Genomic DNA, 10,320 nt, shown 5'->3' with positions numbered 1-10,320 from the left:
AAATATGGGTCTTAACAAACATCAATTTACAGTTTATATTCACGCGAACAGTACCTAATATTATTTCGTTTCCTTTCTCGGCAGATAATAAATATTTAAAACGTTAAAAATAAATGTGCATATAGTAACACTGAATAGTGCATAAATGTGCAATAAATTTCACGAAACGTATTCGTGACTGCTATGAACATATTTAACATGGCGGAATCAAATGTCAAATTAATGGCTGTAATGTCGTTAAAGCTAATAATATTATGAATACCGGAAGTACTTACATCTAACAAATTAAAACAGATATATATTTTTATTAATATTCCGTAAATAGTAGATAAAGGTGTACACGTGAGAACCAACTTCAATATAATTCGTTGTGTTCCAAACACAGAATTTGAAATCAATAACCTGGATGCTTTAAAAAAAGTGTTTATTATGTCCATATAAAAACGATGAAACGCAAAAGGGTGTTATAAAAGTTACAGTAGACTTGCAGTTCTATATTTGAAATGAAAGAGCCATAATATAATTTAAAAATGAGACTAGGTAAGTTTTTCAAGGTCCAGAATATTTAAAAATATAATTTTAAAATATATATTTGGACCCCTGTATTTCGTAGCCTTCCGTGTCATGTACAAGGCTAAGGTATTCGGAAAAAAATCGTTTTTGTTTGTCTTGGAAATGGGATGTTTGACAACTGATTTGGGTTTATTACCTTAATGAGTCCAATCACCATTGTTGCAAAGTCCAAGAACAATGGCGCGCAATAACTACTTTTAACGGCAGTGTTGATATCTGTTAAGGATATTCCATCTTTCCTGCATTCTGCTTCGAGATTATGGCGTTGTAAACTGAAAAATGGGCACTGAAATAACATATCTTCGATACTCTGTGAAGAAATATCATCGCATGGACAAAAGTCATCATTCCTTAATTTAAATCTAAATAGGTCCAGAATATTATCTTCTTTTTCTTTTGCCGCTCCCACCGGAGATTGGCGATTATCATTCTGAATTCATCACGATTCTAGGCCAGTCTTATCAGCGTCTGCATCCGGCACACCGCGCCACTGTCTGAGATTTCTGAGCCATGATGCTCTTTCCCGTCCCAGTAATAAGTTAGAGAAGAGCATACTTCTCATTGCGGAATATGTGACCAAAGTATGAGGCTTTTCTTCTTTTGCTGGTGGTCAGTAACTCCCTCTCTTTGTTCTTAATGCTTAAAACCGTTTCATTGAAGACACGATCAGTCCATGAGATTCGAAGCATTCTTCTGCACAACCAAAGTTCAAAGGCCTCAATTTTGTTCATTGTTGAAACTTTTAAGAGTCCAACCCTCCACTCCATACAGCGACACTGGCAATACATAAGCTTTTGTTGTTCTCAGATCTCGGTTGTTCTCCATCTTTTGTTTAGTCTCAGATCTCGGTTGCGCGGGAGTTTCTTTATTGTATAAAACGTTGATCACGGAATTTCAATTCTGGTTTTTATTTCAGAATTGAAATTGTACATGTAATCAGCAGCTCAATCACAAATAACTATCGACGTGCTTAAAAACATGCTTAACATTTGAGCGATCACAATGAACAACAATGAACTTGCTTATGTTATCACAGTCATAAGTCAACGCGTGTGTAATCTCTAATTCAACGCTCGAGTTGGTTTGTTTTCCTCGTAAATAAATACAGTTCCCTGGCAAAAAATCGGCGTTTACTATAAAAAATAATACAATATATTGCATTTGCAAAATAGTAAGGAGTATCTAATACAAAAAAGTGAAAATTAAATTACAATTACTATGGAGACTGCTCTTTTTGACATTTGGCTTGCCAACTGCCGGCTAAATGCAATAAATAGAGTGATAAATATTAAATAAATAAATGAAAATAGCAGTTTAGGAATATTTTCCATATTTACTCTGGTGAAATTCAAAAATGTGATTGCGCTGCAGGATTATACGTTGCGAAACGTAAACGTTTTGACATTTAATATTAGGTGTTAACGGATGTTGCATTGTGATCGTGAAAACGATATACAACCATGTTGGGAAATTGTTATCACGTCACGGATATTAGCACTTATATAGTTATTTGCGATTGAGCTTCAGAATTCAAGAATTGTCATCCCGTCGCGTAAACGTTTTCCATTTATGGTTGCAAGCGTTTGTTGCCCTTTTAGAGCGGGCTGCAAAAAAGATCACTGCATTGATTATGATTTTTAGGTATTTGATCTTCAGATTATAGTTTCAATTTTATCCATCCTCGAGTACGCAATTATGGAATTCGCTTCAGTAACTATTAAGACTGAACCGGGGACTGGCGAAATAGAAAGAGAAATTCTTCATAGTGGGGTAGGGATGCTATGCCCCTACAGAAGCGAGGAACCAGGTGTTGCTTCTATAAAGGCTGAACCGGATACTAGCGATGTAGAAGAAAATGTTCTCCGTACTATGGAGTGGCCCCTATGTTCGACAGATCTCGCTACTGTAAAGGTTGAACCAGGAACTGGCGATGTAAAAGGAGATATTCTTCTTACTGGGGATGGGTCCCCATGTCCCTGCGAAAATGAGGAGCCAGGTGTTGCTACGGCGAAGGCTGAACCGGGGACCAGTACTAAACAGCAGTGTATAATAGACGGTGTTATACTGACCTTTACGAAAATTGACATTGAATTCTCTGATATAAAACAAGAAAATTTGGAATCCTCTCACAAAACTTCAGGTGAGTCGTACTTCTTTTTCTGTATGGATGGGTGCGTGTGAATTGATTTGAGGTTAAATGAAAAATATGGATTACAATTGAAATTATTTATTGAGTAGATACACACGCGTTACATCCTCACAATTTTGTACAGAAGGAATTTACAATAGCGAACACTGGCGAGGAGCTGGTGGATGGGCGACATGAAATGCTAAGATGAGATGTGCATATTCTCTCGATACGACGTTTAATTACTTGTCCGAGCTGACGTTGCATTGGATTACGCGTTGCGGGCCAAAACAGTGTTCGGCCCTATCAACTTCACGCCTTGATGGTGATGTCCTCCACATTACTTTAACATTAGAGGATTGGTTGGTTTAGGTAATTTTTATAACAACAATAACGAATCATCTTGCTAGTAATTCATCATCATCATTTCCTTTCCACACACTAATTGCAGCGTATCTTGATCATTTTTGTGACACAAAGGAAAGATGATTTTTTTTAAAATAAAAACCTTTATTAGCATAAATAAACAATACATTCAGGAAAAAAAATGGAACACTTAAGGTTGAACTTGCCAAAAAAGGGTCTGGCTCTTGTGTTTGGCAAGTTTACAAAATAACATAAAAAAGAAACCAAAAATGCTACAATAAGTCTCACGCTTCAGGTATCAGTCGAGGGACCATGAAATATTATATTGTAAAAGCACCCTTTTAAATATATATTTCATATCAACCATGTCGGGAATCGAACCCGAGACCTCTTGCATGGTAGGCAAACGACCTGACAAACGCACCACGAGGCCGACAATGTATCATCAAGAATCAATTATCGAGAAACCGAAAAGTGCCGATCTGACCACAGGATCTATCAGAGCCTGCCATGTTTGATCATTAAAGTTGTAAGAATCTCATAATAAATTAGGTAATTGCGTTCATTTGTATTTGGGTTCAGTGCAAAGAAAATAAAGATAACGCAATAGCAACGCAAAAATCCGCGAACCAGCAAGACGTGAAATTCGAGCGTCTATCTACTATCTGGCGAGTGGCGCGAGCATACACTTTGCTGCATATCTGGCCACACTAATGATTGAACGTCAAATAAATAGGCACACGTGAAACCAAACATGATTAATTTAATGATGTTATAACATATATTTACATGTAAGTTACTAATTAAAAATACTTGGTACAGTTCCACTTATTTTTTCGTTTTGCATATCAGTTGTTATTATATTTATTTATTTCGACGGCTTACGCCCTTGACAAAGTATAACATAATATCAAAAAACAATTATAATATAACAAAACACCTGAACATAGTATTAAAAATATATATACATTAAATAAAATCAGCAGAAAATAAGGATATAATAAAGAAAAATTAAATAAGAAATTATAACATAGGTATGCAGAAAATTAACAATAAATAAAGGGGTTTAAATAAAAAAGTATTGAAGTAACAGAGGCAATGTATCATAGTATAAACAATTAAACAAGCATAACACTTAGTACATTTTTATAATTGAGAAAAGAAGTGATTAAAAAGTATTGATTTTAATTGGTATATTGAATAATAATATATTGAAAATTGAATAAATCCAAATTTCCATGTTTGTTTGCTAACATGTGGAACCGTGGAATAGGTAAGTATTTGGCATAGTTTGAACTATGCAAATCAACAGCAAAAGAAGTATTTTGTCTCGTCCCACGCTGTCTCATGAAAAAATTCACACAATTCGAAAGTTCGGGACTGTAAAGAACATTATTTAATAGCTTGAAAAGCAGCACTAAATCTAAAATTTCCCTTCTACCACTAATACATATTAATTTTATTATGTTGTCTGTCCCTTAATAAAATACTTGTGTGATCATTTTATATCCAAACCTTGTAACAAATATTATAAAAGTTCAAAATATCATAAACAATTTACCAGTGTAGATTCTATTTATTTACCTGATCTTAGGCGAAAGTACTCGTTGGTCAAAATTAAATAAAAGTAAAACTAAACCGATAAGTCATTTGATAATTTCAATATGGACAAGGATATTGAAAGGAGGGTTAGTGCCGGTAACAGAGTTAATGGTGCCTTAAAGTCTGTCGTAGCAAATAAGTGTCTATCGCAAGAGGCTAAATTAGCAGTTCATAATGGAGTTCTGGTACCAACCCTAATGTATGGAAGCGAAGCATGGAGTTGGAAAAAAAGGGACGAAAGTAGACTGAATGCTGTTGAAATGCGATCCCTCAGGCGAATGTGCGGAAAAACAATGTATGATAGGTGCCCTAATGTCGAAATTAGAGCAGAATGCAAGGCTGAGTTAAGCATTATCGACAAAATTAAGAAAGGTCTTTTGCGATGGTTCGGTCATGTGGAGCGAATGAATGATGAAAGAACGGTTAAAAAGATTTATGATGCGAATGTGTCTGGTTGTAGAAGTCGAGGAAGGCCGAGAAAGACATGGCATGATCAAGTACAACACATTCTTGAAAGTGGTCATGTGAAAAGTCGGAATAATCGACGTGCGTGCATGAGAAGATGTATGAATGTGAAGGAAGCAAAGGAAGTGTGCCAGGACAGAGTGGTGTGGCGTTCTATCCTCTCTGCCTACCCCTCCGGGGAAATGGCGTGATGGTTAGTTAGTTAGTTAGTTATAATTTCAATTTTAATTGCATCTAAATCATTAAATGTTTTCTTTTTCTTTTTAGATCCTAGCAGCGAAAGTCAATCTAAATATACCGAAGATAGTAATACATGTGCATCGCGTGTTTCTCACAACGCAACCAAAAGTATAAAGAAGCCACACTCTTCCTCACAATCTACAGGCAATCGTTCGCAGAAGTGCAAACTACAAACCCGTATTCCCACTCATTCTGGGAAGAAACTCCTTTCATGTTCTGAGTGTAAATTTTCTTGTTTTCATAAAAGTCAATTCAAATATCACATTCTCACACATTCTGGTAAGAAACCCTTTTCGTGTTCACAGTGTAAATACAAGTGTTTACAGAGCAGTGATTTAAAAAGACATAATATTACCCATCTTGCTATAAAACCGTTTTCCTGTTCACAGTGCAAATATACGTGTATTCGTAAGAGTCAATTGAAATTTCACCTTCTCACTCATACTGGTGAAAAACCCATTTCATGTTCAGAGTGTACATATACGTGTTTGCAGAATAGCGATTTGAAAAGACACATTCTCACTCATGCTGAAGAGAAGCCGTTTTCATGTTCAGAATGTAAATATTCATGCATTCGAAAAAGTCAATTAAAATTCCACATTCTCACTCACGCTGGTGTGAAACCGTTTTCATGTTCAGAGTGTAAATATTCGTGTTTTTTAAAAAGTCAATTGAAATTTCACCGTCTCACTCATACTGGTGAGAAACCCTTTTCATGTTCGGAATGTAAATATTCATGCGTTCGTAAAAGTCATTTGAAAACCCACATGCTCACTCACACCGGGGAGAAACTCTTTTCATGTTCAGAGTGTGAATATTCATGTATTCGTAGAAGTGATTTGAAAAGACACGTTCTTACTCATACTGGTGAGAAACCGTTTTCATGTTCAGAATGTGAATATTCTAGTATTTTTAAGAGTAATTTAAAAAGACACGTACTCGGTCATACCGATAAAAAACCCTTTTCATGTTCAGAGTGTCAATATTCATGTATTCGTAAAGGTGATTTGAAAAAACATGTTCTCACTCAACATCATTCCATGTTGGTTCACTGTGGCAAATAGGCCTTACCATGTCTCCGTCATGTCTTGGTTTTGCGCCGTTCTTATCCTTTCTTCTGGCAAACCTTCGAATATCGACCTACCATCTAAATCTTATGTTGTTGAAATTCCATTTGTCGATGCGTTTTGAAGCTGCAAGACTTATTGTGACGTTAGCTATCATATTATTTTTATCATATTATGGAAATGTTATCAACTATCAAATATCTAAATTTAGTAAATGGGGTCTAGAATTTCAACCGTCCATGCGCTCAGTAGCTGCAAGACTTGTTGTTATCTAAATTCTAATTTTATAAATTTGCTTTTGATTTCGTTTTTAAAATATCACTTCATTGTCAAACAAAAAAATTTGAAAGTAAAAATGTAAATAGGGGCTAGATTTCTTATTGTCCATGCGCTCTGTAGCTGCAAGACGTTCTGTTATCTAGCTCATATATATCATAATTGTCATATATCATAATTGGAGACGAGGAACTAGAATCCCAACCGTCCATGCGCTCTGTAGCAGCAAGACGTGTTGGGATATTTATTTATTGTACAGCGCCCTTGAGGTGATTTTCACAAAAATGGCGCTGTACAAATTATCCAACATTATTATTATTATTAGGTATTTGTGCATTATAGCCTGTCTTATTCATCATTAACCGCTCAAATCTTACTCATACTGATGGAAAAACCCTTTTCATGTCCAGAGTGTAAATATTCAAGTATTTGTGTTGGTCAAACCGCACTTGAGCATCGCTGCACGTCAGTGAAAGTACATTCCTCCACGTATGTGTACGTTCGGGTATCCGAAGCCGTTTTAAAGACTGTAAGTCTTCTCATCGATTCACTCATACAAAAAATCAATGTTTTTTGTCAGTAAACGAGTCACTCTTTTAAAACGTTCATTTTCATATATCGTGATTTTTATTGAATTTAACCCTACCACTTTAACTGCCCCTTTCACTGTGTGTTTCGCAAATTTTACGGAGAACTATTGTCGGGTATTGTCATTCTTCCTTATAATCATATTGCTAAACCGAATGGTAGCAAATCCTGTATGTATGAGTTGAGGAAATGTGGATGTTTAAACATGGGCAGAATAGTGAATGTTACAGTGTGTTAAGTGGCCACTTAAACCAGTCAATGACAGGTCATAAGCCCTGTAAATGTCTAGACTTCCATATTACCTTCTTTAAGGTTTTCTCCATCGCTGTTGTAATTTGTTAATCTTAATGACTCCCGAGGGGGTGAAATCCAGTATTTTGTCCACCAACATTTGGACAAACTCAAACCTTTTATGTGTTCAGAATGTAAGTGTTCATGTAGAACTAAAAGTAATATTCTCAATCATGCTGGTGTAAAGCCCTTCTCATGTGCAGAGTGCACTTATTCATGTATAAGTGTAAAGCTAGGGTTTCCTAGGACAGCGGTGCCCGTATTTTAATGGCCGTAGTGAATAGTGATGCGGTGGACAACCGTCGTAACGGTGACTAGAGTGTGATTTCCTAGGAAAACGGTGTTATCAACACCATTTAACACCGTTTCCCTAGGAAACCACTCTCTAGTCGACGTTACGACGGCTGTCCACCGCATCATCGTTCACTACGGCCGTTAAGATGCGGGCACCGCTGTCCTAGGAAACCCTAACTTAAGTCAATTGAAAATGCGCTGTCTCAGTCATAATGACGAGAAACCTTTTTCATGTTCAGAGTGTAAATATTCAAGTAAAAGTAAATTTAATTTAAATAGGCAATATAAGCACTCATATTTGTGAGAAACCTCTTAAAATGGTTTCCCTCTCTGTTGCAACAAATTAAGAATAAACTACTTGTTATCATGTACATTATGTTTCATTATACCAGTGGTGGTATTCTGAATCTTCTCTATCCTAGAGAGAGTACACTATGCTTGATATCTGGTCTCACTGATGATTAAACGTCAAATAAATATGAACACGTAAAATTAAACGTGACAATTTTCTTTAGGAACATTTTGCGACCTTAAGCATTACCCAAAACACTTAATTAGGTTGACTTGACCGAACCGTATTTGTTTTTTTACGTCTTTTGAACAGTTTTATACATCATTTGACGTTTAATCATCAGTGTGGCCATTTTATAAAGTAAAGTGTCGACGTCATTATCAATACACATAGACATGCCCTGCAGCTCCATCAAAAATAACTATCGACGTGCTTAAAACATGCTAAGCATTTGAGCAATCACAATGAACAATAATGAACACTAGCAGGCTACAGTCGGCTGTCGGCGACTCTTACTATACAAGTGTTTTTATGAATCTATTTATACTATTTAATAAAGATGGTTAATTATGTCACTTGCGGGGGCAGACGTTAGAGCATCCAGACTCTAGCTATAAAATACAAGCCTTAAAGAACTTGTAAAAAATATATTCCGCAATAAGTCAATCAGTGTTGGAATAATAGGATGGGGATGTGCAAATGACACGTTGATCAAACAAATAATAATTGCACAAAAAGCTTTAATAAAAATTATCTTAAGAGTCCCAATCAGAACAAGCTCCCTCGGTATATTCGTAAATCTTAATGTAACATCTTTAAGACAAATTTATGTAAAAGCTCCATTACTATACGCACACAAACATTATTCTCTACCTTCCATAACTTCTTTCACAAATACAAGAGTTACTAGATCTCCACCTTCATGATAACAAGTAAAAACAATCAAAAGTTAAAACAACCTTCAGTCAAAGAGGATTGGCCTGCTACTCGGTTAAAGTGTACAATCTACTTCCGTTATCCATAAGGACAATTAGTAAGTTCTCACAATATAAAACTGCTATTAAGAAATGGATAGTGGAGATGGGTTGCGTACGGATCGATGAGTGGATCAAGCCAAATAGGTAAATTTTGTGTACTGTTTATGAAATTTGGTCTACAGGTCTATATTTATTGGTTATGCTTTTTTAGTTTATATTGCTCATTATGTTAATGATAATTAGGTTTAATAGATTAATTACGTTTTTTTTATTTTTTTATTATTATGTTGACTTCGTTAAATAAATTATTTAAGGCATGTTTCACTTTTTGTTAAATATTTCGCTCGGCACGGGACACCCCATTTAGGGAACATTATTCTGTATAAAAAAGAATACAAACATTGCAATAGAATTAATAAATATGTATTGGATTGTGAGGTACTAGGCCTCACCGAATCCCACTAAAACTTGTGTCACCATTTTTATAAGTATGTAGGATCTTTCCCGGTATTATCTTTTTCTTTCTGTGCCATATCAGGTCTCCTCGACGTTGGCGATCACTCCAGAGTAGGCATTCCGGTCCTATGCCCATTGGAACAGCGCCTCAACCCCGCGCACTCCCGCCCATTCGCGGATGTTTCTCAGCCAGGACATCTGTCGCCTTCGAACTCCCCGCTTGCCCTCGATCTTTCCCATCATGATCAGCTGTAGAAGCGCATATTTGCTTCCGCGCATGACATGGCCCAGATATGCGAGTTTTCTCTGTTTTATAGAGGACAGTAGTTCTTTTTCGGCACTGGCTCGTCTCAGCACCTCCACGTTGGTTACTAAATCTGTCCACGGAATTCTCAGCATTCTCCGGTGAAGCCACATTTCAAAAGCCCCTAATCGGTTCATGGAGTTCAGAGTCCATGTTTCAACCCCGTAGAGCAGTATTGACCACACATAGCACTTGACCATCCTCTGTCTCAGTTTCAAATTAAGACTATCACTGCAGAAGAATGATTTCAATTATTTATGCGTCAACAGAATGATTCCGTATTAAATATGCGTCAATTTAGACTCAGGGAAGATGCCTACATACTCAATTCATATTTAAACTAAATTTCTAGAGAGTTATTTAGTCTTAAAATTAAAATAAAGAAACATAATGTCAAAGCG

General features: G+C 36.1%; 1 long non-coding RNA gene across 1 annotated transcript; it reads left to right on the top strand.

Moving 5' to 3' along the window:
* Window positions 1-180: 180 nt before the first annotated feature.
* On the top strand, window positions 181-7,333 carry LOC148275960 (uncharacterized). Its single transcript, XR_015823906.1, has 3 exons — window positions 181-540; window positions 2,215-2,713; window positions 5,402-7,333. It is a non-coding gene; the product is annotated as an uncharacterized LOC148275960 (long non-coding RNA).
* The last annotated feature ends 2,987 nt before the right edge of the window (window positions 7,334-10,320 follow it).

This window comes from Micrasema longulum, unplaced genomic scaffold (assembly GCF_059751315.1).
Source record: "Micrasema longulum isolate JH-2025_06_02 unplaced genomic scaffold, ASM5975131v1 h1tg001311l, whole genome shotgun sequence".
Classification (NCBI taxonomy): Eukaryota; Metazoa; Arthropoda; class Insecta; order Trichoptera; family Brachycentridae; genus Micrasema; species Micrasema longulum.
Note: the sequence above shows the minus strand (reverse complement) of the source record. Positions and strands in the feature narration are given on the sequence as shown.